Below are 23,904 nucleotides of genomic sequence, written 5' to 3' on the forward strand. Positions count from 1 at the left end.
TTACGATTGCCAGGAGCAAAACCAGAGAATGTAAGACAGGCCTTAGAATGCTTTAATCTAAGGAAGTGCAGATCGGTTTTTATTCATGTCAATGCAAAGGATCTCATCCACAAGCAGACTCTGACTGTCAGTGGGAAACTTACAGCTCTCTTAGATAGCATAGCTTATACAGGTTTTAGGATATATTCTTCACAAATCATACATAGAAAAGAGAGTCAGGTCACAGTGAATGAGAAGATCTTTTTGGGGTAAATCCCTTCATGAAAAAATGTGCCATTTTAAAAAAGGGAAATATGTAGAGCATCCAAGCCAATTTTAGGCACACGTATGTTCATACAGGGTGGCATGCACTTGTCAAGATCAGGGAAGAGAATTTTTGCAGCAGATATTTTGCAATATTTAGGTTCATAGGTTCATACTAGGCCATCTGCCCTAGGGCATTTATAAGCCTAGCCAGAGTGTGTTTGGCTTTCGCCACCCATTTTAAATTAATTTTGCTATGCCCTTTTTCGAGGTTAGTATACTGTGCCTCTGTCTAACAGTGACACAGAAGTGATACCCGGGGTAAACCTACGATCTCCCATCCACTCATCAAGATTCCTCTTGAAGAGAGTCAGTGAGGGACTCTTCCTAACCTGGACTGGCATTTTATTCCAGAGTGAAGGGAGCCTCTGGGTTATGAATCTGTCCTCCAGCATGTCCTATTTATTTCAGTGCTAAGGTTAAAGTCTCTCGAGCACGTAACTCGATGGGATTTGGATTTTCTGAGGTGCAGCATGCCCATTAATTCCAGGTTGGACATGGCTTTATACGTCAGGCACAGATCGCCTCTGAGCAGGCAGTATGCCACTGAGTAGAGCTGGAGTTTCTTTAACCGGGCAGCATATGGCATCTGTTTGAGCCCTTTGATCCTCTTGGTGAGGTACTTTTGGGGTCTTTACAGTTGCTGCAGGTGTCTGGTAAGGTACATCCCAAAAGGGGCATTGTACTCAATTATGGGCCTGATGAGGGATTTGTAAAGAGGCGCGATGACCTCCCCTGATCTAGATGTGAATCCCTTCATGATTAGGTGGGCTATATAAAATGTTTTTCTAACCACTTTGGCCATTGGTTGTTAAATGAGAGATTGCTATCAACTTGGGTCCCCAGGTCCCTAATTACTTCTTCTGTACTTAATGGATTACCACCTATGTGGTAATTTGTGGGCACTTTGTTTTTGCCAAATGGGATGACTATACACTTTTTGGCAAACACAAGACAGGATTTTTGCCAGATCAAAATTTTAACAGTTCACAGATGGCAACATTTGATGTATCTCCAATGGTTGTTAATGCTAGAAGCATTAATAATAAAGTTTTTTTTTACTGGAAAATATTCTATATTCCCACAAGATTGCTGTTATTATTGTTTGTGAAACACAGGAATGAACAATGACTGGAAACCAGTTCTCTCAGGGTATTTATGTTTTTACTGTAACAGATATTCTAACAAAAAATCAAGTGGAGAGGTTTTGATAGAGACTAAAGATAGTTATGAGGGTCTATATTATATATTCGTAGTTTGAAAACTTTGAATGTTAAATAATCGAATTTAAATGTTTGAAGTTTCAAACATTGAACATATAAAAAAAAAAAAAAAAAAACAAAAACAAATGGAACTTACCTGACTATTGTAGGCCAGGGGCAAGCCATCCCTGCACCTCTCACACCCCCTGGATTTTAAATATACCAACTCCGAGACTGCACTACAGTGCAGTAACTGCACTGTAGTGTGGTCTCGGAGTTGGTATATTTAAAGAGTGGGGGGTGTGGGGGGTGCAGGGGGGCTTGCCTCCCCTGCCTACAGCCATTAGTTTGCAGTTTGTTTTTTTTTTTTTTTTTACATATGTTCGAAGTTTTATAACTTTGAACATTTAAATTCAATATTTTAACGTTCAAAGTTATAAAACTTCGAACATATGATATAGACCCAGTTATGAGACCTGTGGTTACTACATGTTCAATGATAATACCAATATAATAGATTGTGTAACTGTGACAATAAAGACAACCCTGGAATATATAACAATTGTTGGAGTGAATACACCACCAAAGTCAGGTGCTGATGACCTAGAGGAATTCATACATTTCTTGCATGAAACACAGGAGAGAAGAATAATAGTGGCTGGGGACTTAAATTTACCCAAAACAGACTGGAATAATATTGATTCAACAACATTAGTAACGGAATGGTGCATAGCAGACACTGTTTGTGTTCCTAAAGAAGTTACTGTTAATTCAAGTTTTACCACTATTGATGTGCAGTGATCATGGGATTATAAAGGTTAATTTGTTGTTAAAGAATTCTGTCAAACTGAAATCTAAACCAATGCACAGAAAACTAATAACAGATTTTATGGAAGCAAAGCAGTCACTATGTAAAACTAATTAGAGTGATGCTTTCATTGGAAAAACTGCAGAAGGAATGTGGACAGTTTTGAAAAAGAAATTGTTAGAATGCAGAAAGTAAAAACACATGTTTAACATCAGGATCTAGGCACACAACTTCAGGAGGATATATTTCCATAAGAACAAGATACTTAATTAAGGTGAAAGACAAAAATATAAGAAATGAAAAAGATTTTGAACTACAACTTTGAAAATTGAAATAAACAAGCTGGGCAAACAAATTAAGCACAGTGAGAGACACAATCAAGAAAAAAATAAAAAAAACAATTATATAAAGCTATTGAGTATAATAGGAAACCATTTTATAGATGTGGAAGGAATAAAGACATACAAATTGATAAACTGTGTGGAGATTCTAAAATTTATTCTCAGACATAACAGATTATAAATATATTTACAAACTCTTATGCAAAACAGTTTGGCTCCATAAAGGGGGAGATAGGTTTTCCTAATGACATCCACATAACATCAGATACTGAAATCAAATAAGATTATATTGAAAAAAAAATCTGTGCAAACTGTATCCAAACACAATGCACAGGAAGGAGTCAGAATTACTAATAATAACTTAAGAATACTTCAGCAAGAACTTACAGTACCATTATATCTATTATTTGTTAGGTCATATAAATATGGGGAGATTCCTCAAGTTTGGAGACATGCACTTATTAAACCTGTCGTTAAAGGAAAGTAAAGTAGGACAAACCCAGAGTCATACAGACCCTTATGTCTAATTTTATGTTGTGGAAAAATAATGGAGAAGGTAATATTGGATTAGTTATTGTCAGAATTGGAAAGACTGGGACTTGAAAGCATATATCAGTATGCATATCTTGAAAATAGCTATATTACCACTTGTAACATGATATTCTATAACAATATAATAACAGCTATGAATGAAAACTGTGCTGTAATGTAATTTATATAGATTTAACTTCAGCATTTGACAGGGTCATACACAAAACATTGATCAATAAATTAGAACAACTTGGTATTGATGTACGCTTGATAAGAAGGATAGCTGTATGACTTATATATAGGACATGGCAGGTAACATACTAGGAGCCATAATCAAATCTCCTAACGATGTGGACATCCAACAAAAGGGCCTCACTGAGGTAGATGCCTGGTGTCAAAGCCATGGCCTCAAGCTCAGTGCCAAAAAGTGCATTGTCATCCCTTTTGGTAAAAACTCTGTACCCGTGAACTACCACATAGGCGGTAGTCTACTTAACACCGAAAGTATGATAAGAAACCTTGGGACACAGGTGGACAGTAGTCTCTCCTTTGATAATCACATTGCCACAGTAGTCAGGAAATTCTTCTACGTGGCACACCTCATCACAAAACGTTTCTTATCCAGGAAAAAAGAGGTCATTGTTCCCCTCTACTCATCACTCATTAGACCCATTATAGAGTACAATGCCCCTTTTGGTGTGTACCTCACAAGACATCTACAACAACTGGAAAGGCCTCAGAAATACCTCACAAAGAGGATTACTGGCCTCAGACAGATGCCCTACGCAGACCATCTCAAAAAACTCCAGCTTTACTCTGTCGCATATCGCCTACTCAGAGGCGATCTCTGCCTAACATACAAAGACATGTCAAACCCAGAGCTGTTGGACATGCTCCACACAAAGAAATCCCAATCCCTCTGAGCTACATGCTCTAGGGACCTAAACCTTGTCACCACAATAAACAGAACATGCTGGAGGGATAGATTCCTATCTCAGAGACTTCCCATACTCTGGAACAAACTACCTATCTATATCAAACAAAGCTCCTCATTAGCACTCTTCAAGAAAAATCTTGATGATTGGATGGGAGATAGGAAATTCACCCTGGGGATCACTTCTGTGGCTCTGCTTGACAGGGGCACAGGAAAATAATTTTGTGGCGTGGCAAAAGCCAGGCTGCCATTTGCCTAGGCTTATATAGGCCCTAGGGCCAATAGCTTAGTACTTACCTATGAACCTATAAGCAATTGGACAGGTGAAATTCTTGGTTACAGTCAGGTTGTCCTACTGTGCTCTCTCTTAGGTCCATACTTGTTTAGATTGTATGTTTCAGTTCTATCTTTTTCATTTGAGGTGCTCTACAGTCTGTATGCAGATAACTTGAAATTGGGTAAACTGATTGCACGTGTTACAGACAGGGCATGTCTGTAAAAGAACTTGACTACATTGACCATTTCGGCAAATGCATAAAAAACTAAGCATATGAGATTTGGGAGACATAAATTGAAGGGTGAATATTTAATGCAGCACACAACAATTGGAACTGTAGATTCTTTTAAGGACCCGGGTATAAGGGCAGATCCAGCTTTGGGGTTTTCTAATCATGACAACCAACTGGTTAATAATCACTATTTGTATAAAAGATTTATAAAGTCTAGGAAATCAGAAATGAAGTCATTGCTTGTTAGTTACATTAGACCCAAACTTGAATATGGAATAACAATATGGAAACATTATAAGAAATCAAGCTTGAATAAACTGGAAAGAGTATGGTATAAATATGCCAAGAGCATCCTTAGATATTAAAATTTAAGTTATTACGAAAGAATAAAATATCTGAACTTGTACAGTGCCTTATATAGATATTTAAGAGGAGGCCTTATTCAGGTATATAGGGCATTTAAAGACAAGTACCTCTGGGAATGTTTGGGATTAACAAAAAGTATTAGAGAATAATCAGACAAGTTATGTAGAAGATTCTATAGGCATGAGAAGTGCACTGATTGGTTCTCTGACAGAGCAGCTGATGCATGGAATAGACTACCAAATTACATCAAAGCAAGCACTAGTTCAGATATTTTAAGAACAGCATGGTCACTTATTATGGGAACAACTGCTTTGGTATATTGGCAGGATAGAAGAGCATTAATGCCTGTGCTTGAAATATTTGTATGTGCATATATATGCATGTAGATATTGTTAAACTAGTAATGCTGTACACAAAGTGTTTTTTTAACATAGTTGTTAGCAATAAAAATGTGAATGTTGTGTCTTTCAGAAATGGGATTTGTAGGCCAAAGGTTTATAAGGAAAATGTACAAGTGGAATCTGATCAAATATTTGCTAGATCAGCAGAATCAGCCTATTGACTCTGGGTCACAACTTAGCAAAATTTATAGTAGTAGTAAAGAAAGAAATGAATGGATTATGATATTCTGGGAACATAATTACGCTTGTTAAGGAACCTTATGTCTACAAGCATTAAACCTTTGATGAGAAAAAGGCAGAAGTGATATGTGTTCATAGCGATAAGAAAATGTATTCTCTAACACATGTAGATACTCAGACGCTATTATCTTCTCTGCTGACTAAGAAAACCCAGGCAGTGCCAAACTTAGAATCAAGTCTGTGCAACTTCCACAACAGGATTGAATGACAAAAGGCTTCAAAGGATGATGAGGGAGAGTTAAGAAGTTGGGCCAGGTGAATGATAACAACAACATCGCTACTGTAGTTGATGTTAATAGTTCTAAAATTTTCACCTACAGCTTTTTTGAGATATCTCCAGTGTTTTCTGGGTTGTTCCAGAAAGGCTTTATTTTTTTAAAATAAATTATTTTTAATTCATCTACAAAAGAAGAAAGGAAACGGAAATATAACAAGCAATGCATACAATATAGTATTCTAGACAGCAATAAGCCCAAGACAACCACTTACAGAGGATAAAATATGACTTTGTGTAATGACTGTATATACTATATAAAAATCCACACAGTTTTTATATAAACATCTCCATGGTAACCCCAACAAAATGCTTAGCTGACAGTATTCCTCATACACAAGACAAGAATGAAATTACATATCTTATCTATAACATGAAATTAATGTTTTCCAATGTGAAGGAAGTGCTTCTGTACCACCCTTATATTTAAAAGAGTACAAAATCTTTCCAAGATGGCACCACAAATGGTTATTCAAATAGTCCTCCCCCACGACCTTCTTCAGCTTCCAGTATTTAGCACACAGTAGCTTGATAACACTAGCTACGGCCAATATACTTCAACTGCAAACTCTGAGGGTAATGCTACTCAATGCTAGAAGTCTAAACCTCAAAATGTAATCACTCAAGGTACGCATTAAAATAGAGAACATCGACATCTGTGCAGTGACAAGGACCTGGTTCAAGGCTCCAGAGACCACCCCTGCATTACCAGGCTATAATTCATACCACACCTTTCGGCCACCTAATCTGGACCGAAACACTAATGGTGGAGGTGTGTCCATATTCATTAAGGATATTCACACCTCCAGGCTAGTTGCTCAACATAATGCATCAGAAGTTATCCAAGTGCAATTAACACTGGGCAAGACTGCAATCCAGGTTGTAGCTTGTTACAGATCCCCCACCATGCCCTAGGATTATCACTCTTCATTTCTTAAGATACTGGAAAATATTAAGGTACAACCCAATACCTTAGTTATGGGTGATTTCAACTACTCCACCATCAACTGGGAAAATACACATGTACCAACTCATTCACTCAATGTTTTCTGGAATTCATAAATTCCAATGCCTTGGATCAGCTTATCCACATCCCCACCAGGGGCAGCAATATCCTGGACCTGGTCATTACCAATATGGGTAACTGGTGTTCCAATGCAGAGGTCAATTCCTCGCTGGTCAGATCTGACCACAAGCTAATCACCCTAGACATCCATATCCCACCCCACCCCCCATTAAGGAAATCACCATCAAAAACTACTCCAAAGCCAACTTTATGCTTTTTAAGATAGAAGTGCCAAACTTCATGACACCCATGCAGACAGAACATAGAGGTATGACTGCTGAATCCTATGCAAATGTACTGTATAAGCACATACACGAGTGCATGGATCATCCATCCCCAACAGAACCAAGACACTATCCTCCAAAAAATGGAAGCCAATCTGGTGGTCCCCTGCCATAAACAAACTCTACAACAAAAGGAAGAAGCTGTTGCAAAAAAAGAGTAAAATCCCAAGATTGGAAGAACTCCCTGGTCAGCTTCAGCAAGAAGCTGAGATCCCTCATAAAATCCTCCAAAGCCAGTTTTGAAAATAAAATCGCCACTGATTCCAAAGGCAACCACAAAGCATTCTACGGCTATGTCAAGATTCTCAATGGCAACATTTAGATCTGCTCTGAGCTACAGCACAATGGCACTAAACATACAGAACCAACTGATACTGTCAACATCCTGGCAGATAGGTTCAGTGCTAACTTTACCCCCCCTCTCACCCTCCAAATGGCCCATCTTAATACTGGAAAAATGCAAAGCCCCTGTAATAACAGATGAACAAGTAAAGACCGCACTGTCCAAAGCCAAAAACACAGCATCCATGGGACCAGACAACATCCCAGGCTGTGTACTGCATGAACTACAGAACGAACTGGCACCCCACCTAAGTACCATGTTCAATCATAGCCTCTCCTCAGGCTAAGTGCCTACTGAATGGTGCACAGTGACAGTTATCCTACTCCACAAAGGGGGTGCCACCATGGACCCTGCAAACTACAGCCCCATTAGCCTGACAAGCCTGGTATGAAAGGCCATCAAATGTATCATCTTGGAGCTTATAAACAAAGGCATAGGTAACCTCCAAACCCTGGAACACACTCAGTTTGGGTTTGTAAAAGGTAGATCATGTCTACTAAACCTGATTGACTTCTTTGAAGCAGTCACTAGAGCCATAGACAAGGGCAAGGTAGTGCACACAGCCTATCTTGACCTCGCCAAGGCTTTCGATGCCATCCCTCACTCTGGAATTATAGATAAACTCACTAAACTGGGCATAAATCCCTATGTCACAAGATGGGTGGCCAACTGGCTCACTGACAGAACCCAGACAGTAAAAGTAGCTGACTCCAAGTCCGACTTCAGACCAGTGAGGAGTGGAGTACCACAGGGTTTGGTCCTGGATCACCTCCTGTTCAGCATCTATTTCTCTGAAGTGCAGGCCAACACAGAAAGTCATTGACTAACAAAGTTCACAGATGACTGCAAACTGGGAGCCATAATAGAATCACCTAATGATGTAGACATTCTACAAAAGGGCCTCACAGAGACAGATGCTTGGTGTCAAAGTCATGGCCCCAAGCTCAATGCCAAGAAGTACATTGTCATCCCCTTTGGGAAAAACTCGGTACCCATGAACTACCACATAGGCAGTAGCTCACTAAACATCGAAAGTGTGATGAGACCTCGGGACACAGGTAGACAGTAGTCTCTCATTTGATAACCACATCACCACAGTAGTCAGGAAATCCTTCTATGTGGCACACCTCATCACAAAAGGATTCTCCTCTAGAAAAAAGGAGGTAATTGTTCATCTCTACTCATCCTTCCATCAGACCCATTATAGAGTACAATGCCCCGTTTGGCATGTATCTCACAAGACACCTACAACAATTGGAAAGACCACAAAAATGCCTCACTAAGGGGATTACCAGCCTCTAACAGATGCCATATGCAGACCGTCTCAAAAAACTCCAGCTTTACTCCGTTGCATATTGCCTACGCAGAGGTGATCTCTGCCTAATATACAAAGCTATGTCAAACCCAGAGCTGTTGGAAATGCTACACTTAAAGAAATCCCAATCTCTCCGAACCACACAGTCCAGGGACCTAAACCTTGTCACCACAATAAACAGAACATGCTGGAGGGATAGATTCCTGTCCCAGACACTTCCCATACTCTGGAACAAACTACCCCATTCATGTCAAGCAAAGCTCCTCATTGGCCCTCTTTAAGAAAAACCTTGACGACTGGATGGGAAATAGAAAATTCACCCCAGGGATCACTTCTGTGGCACTGTTTGACAGGGGCACAGGAAAATAATTTTCTTGGGTGGTGAAAGCCAGGGAACCTTTTTGGCTAGGCTTATATAGGCCCCAAGGCGGATAGCCTAGTACCTAACTAAGAACCTATGAACCTAAATGCCCTTCCATTACATGTGTAGTCCTAAAAGCATTCCAAAAATCTAAAACTCTCAAATTGGTATTATAGATACCTCAAAATTAGTTTCTAATATATTGGCCAAAAATGTCCAATACTTCTGGGCTAAATGACAACCCCAGAACATATGGAGGTTATCTACATCCCTCTGCTGACATCTTCAAGAAATGTTACCACCTAAGGTACCCATTCTAAACCATTGTTTCCAGTGCTAGGTACCACCGGGTCTATATTAGCAAATCGAAAAACCCTTTACGTGAATACCTAAACATCGACACCTATAACGCGAATGGCAAAAATCCTGAAAGCACTAAACAGTGAAAAATAAAATAATGAACTGTCATAGTCGGCCAACCTCACCACCTGCTACATACTACCTACCCAAACAAAATAAATAAACAACATACATACACTAACCAAACCCTACTTCTAACATAAAGTAAAGCAGAAAAACCCTACTTCTAACCCTACACTAAACCCCACATACCCAACTAACTATGCACTATCCTTAACCCCTCCCTAACCCTAAGGTCCGTTACTACTGCACACATCTCCTACAGAAATACACCCAAAAAAATAGATAATACACATACATACATTTAACAAAACCCTACTTCCAACACTACACTAAACCCCACATACACAACTATCTATGCACTATCCTTAACCCCTTCCTAACCCTAAGGTCCGTAACTACCGCACACTTCCCCTACAGACATACACCCAAAAAAAATAAATAATGCACATACATACAGTTAAATAAAACCCTACTTCTAACACTACACTAAATCTTACATATATTACCTATCTATTAACTTATGTTAACCCACATCCAAACCCTAAAGTCCTATCTATCGCACACTTACCTTACGGAGCTATACTGCAGACGGTTCAACCATTGCACTTCGACATTTAAATTTTCGCTGTTTTGGAAGTTCGGCATTTCCGTATTTCATGCAATACGTGTCGCTCTTTTCGTATTCATGATTACAGTCTTTCGATCTGGTAATAGGAACCCATACCACCTAAGCAGCAATCTCATCAGTTGACAATGATAGTTTGGCCTGCCCCTCAGTCTTACCTCTGCTCCTTACATCTCCTTCCAATGATTATGCAAAAGAAAAACATTGTCCTTCTTCTTCCATCTAGCCACAAAATTCCTTTACAGTGCCTCTACTCTATGCTTCCATAAGTCCTTATAAATCAACGCTGACCTTCTCTGCTTAACTGTTTTCCCAATTTGTGCCAAGGAAGAACCCAATCAGTCTGCTGAACAAAGTAAATATGTTTAGTTCATATTTGTCTTAACTAACTACAAGTAAACCACTCTGAACTTGGGAGACTCATTTCCCTCCTCAGAGCTACAGAGCTCTTCCAGTCTCTACTATCCAGTGATACTAGAACCTAGGACTATGCAACAATCCCATGATCTATCGACCCATAATGGGCCCTACAAGGAATTCAGGTTCTACCAAATGCAATTGCCTGGACCTTATACCCATGCTAGAAAGGTTTTAGTTTTGTTCCATCTGCCAGGATCATTTTAATGACTCTTCTAGTGGAACTCAAACTTTATTCAATGAAGGTCATCTTGGGGAATTATTTTGGAAATTATGCTAATTTAAATAGTGCAAGGCATTTAAAGCAAAATAGTTTGTTTAATCCCCCGGTGGCACTCCCCTTTGCCTTGTTTGAAAGACTTGATGAACATGAGGCCTATGGCAACCAATGGAACTGGTAATTGATTTTATAGCCTTACAGAAGATTTAAGAAAGAAGAGAATTTTAAGGGTAATGATACAGGGATGACATAGTTTATGAGCAATAATGACTACTATAGACAATGATGGATTATTCGAATCAGGTGGATTTCCACTGTCCTGCATCTAAGAATATGATTAAAATAATCTATGCTAAAAACAAAACAAACTGCTGCTTGGTTGACTTATGGTTGGATATTGATTTTCCTACTGCATTATGTGATTTTTAAAGGTTAATAACCCCATCATGCCATCATTTTTTGGAATCCACAAGACACAAAAATATTGTAGATCCTCCCAATTTGGATCAATTTCTGAATTCTTAGAATATTCACGTTTTGTAACATTAGATCTTAAAGATTTATTGTTAGTAATACTGCATGACTTGGGGGTGGACTGGTGTTATAAGACATTAACAGAAGCTTTCTCAGGAGGATAGCAATGTTATTGGTGTTGTAAGGAAGTAATATTAAGGAATAATGTTATGTACTATGAAGGTGAAAACTGCAAATAAACTTTAGGTGTGGCAAAGGGGGCTGCATGTGCACCTGTGTTCTGAAGTATCATATTGCGGTAGTGAGAGACAAGTTTTATTTATTCTCATCAGTTTCACCCCTACATAAGAATGCTTTTATTGTTTTCAGATGATAGTTTTATTCTTTGGAGCGGTGATGTGATATTATTAGAGACTGTTTTTAGTATATGAGTGAAGCAGCACATTTTGTACAGTATTCGGTTAAAATAGCTGTTAATTGTTTTAGATATTTTAATTACTAAAGCTATAGCAAGTAAGAAATATGAATCGAATATTTACAGAAAACCGTTATTTTCAAGTATATATTTATATTTTACTAGTAATTGCCCTTTCTGGCAGAAAAGAAACTGTGAAGAGACAGGTGGTGAGACTTTCAAGGATGGTTTCCAGTGATGCTACTTTTGATAATTAGTTATTGAAACTCAAACATATGCTCAAAAAAGACTACACTGAGGAATTATTAAATATTATAAGGAATATAATAATGACTAACAGAATGACCAGGTTTCAACTAATATTAAGAAGCCCTCTTGCTTTTAATTTGATTTGCATTAGAAATGATAAGGGCTATATCAAAGCTATGGTTATTCTCTTTAACGGAAAAACTGGGACAATAGTAAATACAAACTAGTAAGCTGTGTTTGACTCCATGGGGCTAACAGGAAAAACAAAGTGAAAGCCCTGTGTGTTTATAAGAGATGAAAACCTGAAATCCTTTGTGGATGTGGGTTTTGACAGAGTTAGTTCTGTCTTACCATTGCAGAGAAGGATGAAAACTGTATAGTTTGTCTTCTTCAGGTGATGCTCCATACACCATAGGATCAAAAGTCCGTAAGTTTTAAAATAGAATCAGTGACCTGCTGCCCATTCATTAGTCTCCTGCTGGCCATTTTGCACATCACGGGTGCTTTGAGATTTGTTTTGTTTTTGTGTTGACCTACCCCCTTGTTGGCACCTTATTATAGCCTGTGGGTGGGACATGCAATGAGCATCTGTACAGTACCCCTCCCTAATGTCTGGTAAGGGATATATTAGCAGAACTGCCACATCAACCCACGGGAGACACTATGTGGTTGTTTTCCTGGTCTCCACCAGGGAAATCAACTGCCATGCATGTATCTCAAAGTATGCATGCCCCTCCTCCCCAGGATGGTTATGACCATCTTATCTGATTATTAAACACCCAATATACTGTTTGAACTTGGATCACCTGGGATCCAGTCGGGGATTTAGATTTCTGTGCTACTGCATAAGTTCATTATTAGGTAAAGCACAATGTCCTGTATCTTAAGGTCCTGACCTGATACATGATGTTAGAATATGTTAAGGTTTCAACCCATTCAAGGCAGTGTGATTATTGTTTGGGGGAGGAAACTCAGCTTGATACTCTGTGTCTTAACCATACCTGATGTAATAATTTGGGATGGGAAGCATCAGTACCCCAACACACTGTAAAAAGCATATGGGTCTGAGTATACTCCTAGAAAGAAAGAAAGGGTAGGTCAGCACCAGCATCCTGACATACAAATAAAGTGCAAATTTCTGAATGTACTTTAAGTAAGAACTGGGGAGGAGGCATCAGCAGCATAATACTAATACACTGTTAAAGTACACAGTTATGAGAAAGGAAAAAGCATAGGGGTAGAAACTTTAAAAGGATCTAAAATTCAGATTTGCCTGGAGATAGAAAAGAGCCCAAGAGTTACAAGAAAATATCTGTTAAGTCACTGAATGAAATCCCTACACAGACTGATAGACAAAACCCATAGTGCATGATATGGAACCTTGCCAAGAGATCTCAGCCACTAAAATAGTGAAGAATACATGTGTAGAAACAGCAGGAGAAAACCCCATAGTCATAACTCACTGAGGAAAAGGAACCTTAACAGAGCCCTAGGATTCCCTCTGTGAGGTTAAAACAAATAACCAGTGTCATTCAGAAAAATAACTCCTAACAGCAGGTACTTAGACAAACAAAAGTTACTTATGTAAATGTCAATGAATTACAAAGAGCAGAAAAAGTCAATACCAAGAGTTCCCTTTGTGGATGAAGGAACAGGAGAACACAAAAGACCTATAACTATAGTATTAGGTCAGGAGGCTATACCCCCCCCCTCGACACACACACACACACACACACACACACACACACACACACACACACACACACACACACACACACACACACACACACACACACACACACACACACATCATGTCAATGTATTAACAAAAGTGTTCCTGATTTGGACGATTACAAACTTGACTGAAGCAGTACTACTGTGAAAAGCTAATACTACGTCAATAGCCAAATATGTTTCTTTTTTCCAGGGTTGGAATACCCAGAGAAATGTTCACATATCAAGGAATGCAATTTATGTGCAAGGTAATACACCTTCACCAGCTTTGCCAGTGATTTAATGAAAAACACTTAAAGGAAAATTCTAACCTCTCCTGTAGTTTAACTCAATCCTTAGACTGCTTTTCTCCCTGCAAAACAGTCCCAGTATTGTTTAGGTACCAGAAACCTGCTTGTACTTTATGAAATCTTCATTTCCTTGTCTTGTAATCAAAGTAAGGGAAAGCTCACCCACTTGTTTCTAAGCCTGTTTCCCATATTTTGACGGAGGAATTGGTCTCTGCTTTCACGACATACCACAGATATCAGGAAATATCTTGCATAGGCCATTAGTCCTACTGATGATAGCATACCACTAGCTGCTAGATATGATATGGGCAGCTTTGTCCTGGCCATCTAAAAATATGACAAACCTAATAGCTTACCACATATTTTGTATAGTGAGCCATTTGTAAATGGTATTTTCTATAACTGCAACAGTTTGTATAAAGTGGTGTCTAATCTGTCATATTAAAATATTATGGTTTGATGAAGTATTACTATGCTGTAATATAAAAAATCAAAGAGTGACAATGCGAAAGAAGTCAGACAATGTGGGCAAAGGCACTTGTGCCTCAGTTTACAACAAATTCAAGAACAGATAGTTGTGTGTGTGCATGTGTGTGTGTGTGTGTGTGTGTGTGTGTGTGTGTGTGTGTGTGTGTGTGTGTTTTGTGAATATATCTATATATATATATATATATATATATATATATATATATATGGATCTACTTCAGTAGATCGAATGCTCGCATAATCGAAACACAAATTGCTGAGACAAAAAGTTCACAAACTCATAACAGTGAAAGTTTATTATGTCCAACCTAGTAAGAATGAAACACATACTGCGTATTAAAAAGACCAATAGGAGGTGTTCAATGCAGATCGTGGAGCACTGACAAAAATGGCTGTTCCATTTGAACACTTCGGTTAAATAAAAATGTAACATTTTTAACATTTCGGAATGGAAATTGCGGTACAGTGAGGACTGTGAAATTACTCTTTTCTCCAATGTAGTGTGGTCTCAGAGTTGGTATATATTATTTGCAGGGGGTGTGAAGGAACAGCTGTTTTTGTTACACACACACACCTATATATATATATATATATATATATATATATATATATATATATATAAATATAGTTTGGATATATATTATGTTCAGAAAAGAGTAATTTATTGGAATTGCAAATATCTATGTATATAGTTCAAAATATTTAAAAATAGGTTGGGGGCTATGCCCCCCACACTCCTCTTACTATACATACTAACTCCAGGGTTGCACTACAGTGGGGAAAAGGCGATATATAACTTTCAGTGAATTGTGTTTTTAGTGAATTGAGCTTTCAGTGAATTGTGCACAGTCAGATGTGTTTTGGTGAAATGTACTTTCAGTGAATAGTCCTAGACCCATATGTATATAGCTATGGGAATTGTTTAAGTTCATCAGCATGCACTTTCATAGAATGCCAGATCATGGATCCCATATTTTTAGAATGAAGTTACATTGAGTCACTATTGCAAGAAGGGTGAGACTTGCCTCCTCTGGAAAAAAAACCCATGTTATAGTTTGTCTCATTGTTTCCACAAAAGATAATTTGCCCATTTCTTCACCAAGGAGGAGACTTACACAAATGGTAAACACTCCATAATCCAGGAACAAAAGATTTCTCCCTTATTCAGAACGTTATAGGAATTACAGAATATGAATTTGAAGCATTCCGATGCCTATTCAACAGCTCATAAATCAGCCAATTTGCTGTATAGAGTTGATAAGGAAAGCCCTTATCTTTACCTTAGTCCAAAAACAGCGCTTGTTATTTTGAAAATTCTGATGCTTGCAGTATATCTTTAATACCTCAATGTACTTTATTCTTCACCAAAAAAGAGCTTGTTGGGATGGTACATTAACATGGCGTATACCACTGGTCCTTTTGCAATGAAAGCTTAGATCTATTTAGCTCTCATGTTATTGTATCAAATTTCAGTTATTCTCAAATGTATGAAAATGAAAAAATTGATGAACTCTGTGCGGAAGTATGATTTGTTTTCCCTGATGGAAAATGCTGAGTGTAGAAATATTAGAGCTATTGTAACTGTTATCAGAGTACTTTGATCCATATGATTATAATAAGAAAATTTCATTTAAAACATAAAAACTTCCCATCTCCATTGTCCAGCTTCACTAACAAAAAGGGATAAACCCTGACCTTTGCACCAGTGACCTGGGTTTAACTAGTGGTCTAGGGAAGTGGCTTGGGTAGAAGGGAAAGAAGTAACACCTAGGAAGGAGGCGATTGAAGGGCCTGTGGGGAGACGCAGATGACCATTCTTGTATGCACTATGTACTACAGACTGGGTGGTAGCCATGTGTGGATGTATGTGTGCAGTGCCCATAGCAAACTATAGTGGACGTAGTGCACAGGATAAGAGCACCATCTCAGTAATTGACCCTTGCCTCTAAGGAGAATGAATGTGCCAGCAGTTTCTCACCACCTGGAAGGAATGAAGGAATGTATCAATGGGATTTAATATGGTGGAGTATTTATGCAAAGGAAAAAGCAAAACTAATCAATACAAAAAGAGCAACAATAAAGATATTTGAACAGAAATATAGGCAAAGACATCCAGACGTGGAAAATTTTACAATACAAAAAATAAGAAAGCAAAGAGGAAAAGTAGAAAATAGGATTAGTAATGGAGAGGTTAAAGAAAGAGAAACTGTGGTTATGGATTAACTGTGAAATGAAGGGTTTAGTGTAGAAAATCTAACTCTGATAATATCACAGCAGGATAGAGCAATGGATCCCCAAATTAAGGAGAAACCAGTGGAGAGGGAAACATCTGATCAGTTGCCATATGAAGATGCTTTGAAGCCTTCCATAAGAAACCAGTGCAAACGTTCAGTTTGAGTTGCACAGCAAGGGAAGAAACAAGAAACTGTGGCAACTCTGATGTAGTCAATGTTGTGGAGTGATAGTCCAGTGAGTTCCCAAATGACAGAGCAATGGATGACACAGGATGATACTAAAGAGAATGTAGCACAGGAAGATGCTGTGGAACTTTCCAGAGAATGCCTGCAGGAAATGGAGAACAAAGAATGTGCCTTCAGTTTAGAAGAAAATGATCTAAGGGAAGACTTGATTGATTTAATAGAAATGGATAGACATATTAAGATCAATAAAAGAAATAAGACTATATAAAGTCAATAAAAGCCAAAAAGTTAGAACTTTGATAAAACAAATGAACACAGTAAGTAGAAGTGTCCATAGAGATTCATGCAATATAACAGAAGTAAACAGTTACTTTGCAACTAAATTAATAACAGATTAAGTCTTACCACAAAAAATACAGTGTAGTAAGGGAAAGGAAGGGAAGAAGCTGAATGCCATCATGGAAGTATCGAATAGAGAAAACTATAAAGCAATTAAGACAAGAAGTGCCACTGTTAGAAGAGTATAGAAGAGAACAGATCAACAAAATACCCAGAAAGATAGACGTGATAAAAGCAATAAGCAGTATCAGAACAGATTAGGATCTATCATGCATCAGAAATAATAAACTAAACATATCAGCACAGGCAGAAAAACTTAGAAGGTATGCAGATAAATATGAAGAAAAAAGTACAAAATAAGCAATTTGTTGATGACCCAAAAAGTTTTTATAGAGAATTGGGAAACAAGGTAAAAGGAATTGGAATACACCAAAAAAGAAGAAATAGATATTTGGAGAAATATCTACGATGATTCTGTGGAACATAACAAAGATGTTAAACAGTAGAAGAAGTAAAAGAAAGAATAAAAAGTTCAAAGGTACAGGATATGAAATGGAATGAAGTAATAACCAGAGAGACTGAAACAAGTTAAGAAAAGCTCCTAAATGGAAAACTACAGGCCCAGATGCAGTACCTAACTTCTCATTAAAAGTATTAACATCTTTACATGAAGATATAGCCATGAGTAAGAGCTATTTATATGCACACCCTGAACAGACACCAGCCTGGTTAACAACAGGAAAAACAATATTCCTACTTGAGTGAGCTTGCAAGCTATCCTAAAAACTATAGGCCAATTACTTGCCTTCTGACGGCATATAAACTATACACTGGAATTGATGTTGACAGAGTTTATAGTCATTCAGAAGAGCCTTCAATCATGGCAATAGAACATAAGGGTAATAAAAGAAAGTCATATGGAAGAAATAATTATTTGTTGTTAAGTAAAGTCATAATGGAGAACTGTAAAAAGGGGAAGAATCTAAGTATGGTATGGACAGACTATAGAAAAGCATTTGACAGTATCCCACATTCATGGATAAAGGAGTGCTTAAAAATGTATAAGATATATCTTGTACTGTTCGATTACATTACAGTGACCACTTTGCAGTTAAACCATGATAAAGGACCAATTATTATTCCAGGGATAAAAATTCAAAGGGGGATATTCCAGGGCGATTTCCTGTCATTGCTGCTCTTTTGTCTTGCCCTTAACCCATTAAACTTTCGACTTAACAGATTAGTTCATGGCTACAGTTTGGCTCCAGAAAACAACAAAGTGTAAGGACTTCTCATCTTCTTTTTGTATATGATTTAAAACTATGTAGTTCATCAGATGAGGAACTGAAAGCACAGCTGCAAGTGGTCAAAACTTTTTCAGATGATATCAGAAAGTTATTTGGTCTTGATAAATGTGAAAAGCAACCTTTAAAGTAGAAAAGTTGCAAAACCAAGAAAACGTCAGTTTGGGACAGGACTGTGATATAAAAGTGTATAAATATTTGGGAATTGAAGGATCAACAATAAAACATGAACAAATGTGAATTAAACTTAGCAAGGAATATTTTAGATGACTAAAACTAATACAGAAAACAGCGCTGGCATCTAGGAACAAAGTCCAAGCTATAAACCAATTTGCTCTTCCTGTCCTTACAGTTTTGAAGTGACTGACTGGCCCCAAAAGGTGTTGGATAGGTTGGTCTGGAAAACAAGATGGATGCTTCATGCTCACCAAATAATTTATAAAAATCAGTGTATTCTGAAGGAGGTATGGGCCTCATCAAAATTGATTACATATATAGATCTGCAATTCTGGTATTGCATACGTATCTGCTGACCTCACAAGACCCAAACATAGTGACACTTTTGAAACATGAGGAGAATAAGTCTAAGTTGACTTCACTGCTTAGTTTAGCAGAGGCATATCTTTGTCGAGCAGAAATGGAAATCAAACCAGAAGTAGATAAAAAGCAGGCAACAACTGAATGTGACAAAAACAAAAGAAAAGTGAAGGATCAGATGAGAAGGCAAGAAATGTGAAAAATGCACAGATATAGTTTGCAAGTATAGAAAACTATGGGAACAACCTCATGTGGATCACGATCAACTGCAGGAATGGTTAAGGAGACGTGAATTTAAACCAAAAGATGAAAGGTTAATATTGGCATCCCAAGACAGTGGTCTACATACACATTAATTTACAAAGCCTATTGAACATGTGGGAGAAACAGACAAATGTAGGTTTTGTAAAATAAAACAGAATTGGAAATGGTCACGCATCTTGCTGCTGGATGTTACATACTAATGGCAGAAGGACTGTATACTGAAAGGCATAATAATGTAGCAAAATTGGTGCATTAAGAACTGTGTAAACATTATAATGTTGAAGTAGCTGAAAAACACTAGAAATGTGAGCCACAAAGTATTATAGAAAATTCTGAAGTTTATACATGGGATCACCCACTACCAAAAGTTAAAAAAATAGATATGAGAAAGGCAGATATATGAGTCCATGAAAAGAAGACAAAAGTAACATTGATCATTGAAATTGCTACACCCGGTGAATACAGTGTCTTATGTACAGAGGAACCCAATGTCATAAAATATCAGGATTTGCAGACAAAAATGAGGGCAATGTGGAAGAAGGATACCCAGACAGTTCCAATAGTAGTAGGAGCAATGGGTCCTATAAAAATAATTTATTATCGTATTTAGATACGTTACTGATACATGTAATGCCATACAAATTACAGAAGGAGTCACTACTGGACACATTGCGGGTGCTGTAAAGAGTACTTTTAAATAACATCAAAAACTGAAACAATACTAATTTCATGAACTTTAATCATACTTTGACTCAGGAATGGGATCCATTCCCGTTATGGTATTAAAACCCAAAAGACTTGGAAAAATTTAAAAAGGAAGTTCAAAGAACAGAAACAAAACATATACTTTCCAGCAGTTCAAGCTTTCCACAGAAAAGATCCAACCTCTAGAAAATATCTATCTATCTATATATATATATATATATATATATATATATATATATATATATATATATATATATAGGAGACCTGAGAAATAATCACCTTAAAGCTTTCCTTTACTACTCTGTACAGCAAATCAGTTGATTTATGAGCTATGAGCTTCCTTACCTGGGAAAAATGTTAATTGATTTGAACATTTGATGAAAGGAAGATCAATAATATCGGGTCAATGAATAGCAGTTAGAAGTAAGTAGATTTCGACTAACTGATATAGACCCCATAAACACACATACATATGCACACACACACACACACACACACACACACACACACACACACACACACACACACACACACACACACACACACACACACACACACACACACACACACACACACACACACACACACACACACACACACACACACACACACACACACACACACACACACAAACACACTCCTCACTGTATTATTTACCTGTATTGGCAGTTTGATCAGGGTGAAGTTTTTCCATTTCAATGTGTGCACATTGTTTTTCCCTGAAATGTAAAGGTGTAAGCGGCTAAATTGCGGCATATAATAAAACATTTTTGTGCACAGCACTGCATGAAACTTGCCTAGTATGAACATCTATGAATACTAGGTAACACACCCTATGAAGAATTGTAACAGGATGCTAATGGTCTTCATTAGCATATGTCCCAACACTGGCTACCCCACTTACTTGCAGAGCAAATCCTCTAACGACTTAGAACAGCAGAGTTGCACCAATGTACAGTGGGGGGGGTATTCATTGGAACAGCCTTGCGTATTACTCAAAGTAAGTTGGACAACTTGCATACTAAGTAAACTGTCTATGAATTCTACTCCTTATTACTGAGAGAAGGAAAAGACAGTTGGGATAAACATATGAGCAGATACACAAACATGGGCAGAGATGTAGTACAGTCATTTGTTAAATTACGGAAATAAGAACCTACAAGTCATCACAAACTTGCATTGAAAAGAAACAAAGAAGAAAGTGGGATTCAAGAAGACTTGTTGGACGGCTGCAAGGATTGTATTCATTCACAGTAAAACATGTCTGGGTTTGTTATGATTGAACTGGGTCCCAGCATGGCTGTCTTCGAGCATAAGGTCTAACCAAAAGTTTATTTTTTCCAAGAAAGTCTGTCTTCCCTACTACAGCACAGCCTGTACAGTGAACACCTTACAGTGTGTGATTTTCTGTCATTTTTTTACAAATACTACTTTCAGTTGGGTCATTATCCTGGTACAAGTTTGTGGCTTAAAATCTTTCTTTGGTAAGTCAGTATCTAGCATTCATTCTCCTTACTCTACAATTGTGAATAATTCCTTCTCTTTATATCAAACATATTGAATCTCTCCACTTTGGGCAATTATGTTCACTTTTGAGTTTTTCCTTCCTTACAGAATGGTCCTGTATAATGTGGTAGTGTAAAAACTGACTGCTGTGTATTAGCTATCCAAATTGGATGTATAATGAGGCATTGCATCTCTTTTAATCAAGATGTAAAATAGTTCATCTCAGACATGTAAAGCTCATAATAATGGCAACAAAATCATCATTACTGACAAAAATCACTGAAGAGTGATAAATCATTTTTGAAGAGGGTAACAAATATTTTGCATTACTCTGGCTTGGGAGCTCTACCCACACATATCATATACTACTTCCAAGATTTCACAAACTTGGAAACAAACACAGAATCTCACCTCTTCTTTTTGTTTGAATTGTACACCTTTGGAGATAACACTACATAGCAGCAGTGACAGATTTACTGAGAAGTCAACATCCCAGCAGTTTACCAAAGGTACATGACACTTTTGAGTGGTGACTAAACATAACATGACAAATTGTAATATTCCTTTTTAAATTGCCAGGCATGTGCAGCAGTCATCACATGCCATGAAACACTGATAATGCCATACTAAGTACGCAAAGAGGGGTAACATGCCAACAAAGGTGTAGTACAATTTCATACCATATCATTCTTTCATTACATTGGCTAAGAGTGATCAACATAAATTACCTGCCTTAAGAATGATGAATGTAAAAATATAAAACTCAAAAGTGAGATTAATTCTAAGCCTGACTGGTTGCCCAAAACTCAGTAGAATATTTCTTTGTAGTCTGCTAGGAATCAAATTGTTACAGCAAACAGAAAGGCCTCAGGAATGCAGAATGAAACTGACCACAGCTAGCATGATGACTAGGTAACCTTACTATATATTTTCAGACTTAGAAACCTGACCAGATTTTTTACATTTGCTTATTTAGTATGCAATCTTCCACATCATTATTGTTTAATTCCAGATTAATTGCATCACTGCTACCTGTAAAAATGAGTTTATGTGTATATATATATATATATATATATATATATATATATATATATATATATATATATATATATATATAACTCTCGGAGCTACTAAAAGAAAACCCTGGAAAAGGAACCACTCGACCACCAGGACAAAAGCAACAAACAGAAAAACAAAAAACCTTCCAAGTGGAAGGCTTTGCCCTCCCATACCCCCTGAGGTTGGGGCTGTGCCCCCCACACCCCCCTAACTAAATATACAAACTCTGAGATTGAACTACAGTGGAATAAGGGCAAAGTTCACCATGGTGGCCAACTGTTTCCTTTCCTGGGGTTTCCTTTTCACAGCTCCAGATGTTTAATATAATGGAAGTCAATGAAATGAGCTTGGCTGAAATGGGATTCAATAAAGTTTTTTTCAATAATTTCAGGTAGACATATATTTATATGGGAGTGCTACAGAATCCTGAAAGCCCAAAATCCTGAAGACCAAAATCCTGAGACCAACATCCTGAAAACTCAAAATCCTGAAAACACACAGGATACCAACACTTATTATATTCCAGCACAAGTACATACAGAAACATATTACCTTTCAACTATATGCAGGGGGGCAAGCCCCCCCTGCACCCCCACACCCTCTGCTACTTAAATATAATAACTCTGAGATTGCACTTCAGTACACTAAGTGCAATCTCAGAGATGATATATTTAAGTAGCAGGGGGTGTGGGGGGGATGCTCCCCTGCTTATACTTGGACAAGAGTAATATGGTTTGTGTTTTATTTGTTTCTGTATGTACTTGTGCTGGAATATATTAAGTGTTGGTATCCTGTATGTTTTCAGTATTTTGAGTTTTCAAGATTTTGAATTTTCAGGATTTTGGTCTCAGGATTTTGGTCTTCAGGATTTTGGGCTTTCAGGAGTCTGTAGTGCTCCCATTTATATATAATCACATACACACACACACACACACACACACACACACACACACACACACACACACACACACACACACTCACACTCAGATGTAACTAAGCCAGTGTTTTTACTTATTAATAATCTTCTACAGAATACATTCACTTGTACATCTTAACATTATAATGTACCAGATGCATTCTTGCAGACTAACCTTGCTTATCCTAATAATTATTTGCAAATGTATTTTTCAATTAGAAAATGAATTGTCTTTTCACTTGT

Source organism: Protopterus annectens, chromosome 13.part0 (assembly GCF_019279795.1).
Source record: "Protopterus annectens isolate FY-2018-M chromosome 13.part0, PAN1.0, whole genome shotgun sequence".
Lineage (NCBI taxonomy): Eukaryota > Metazoa > Chordata > Ceratodontiformes > Protopteridae > Protopterus > Protopterus annectens.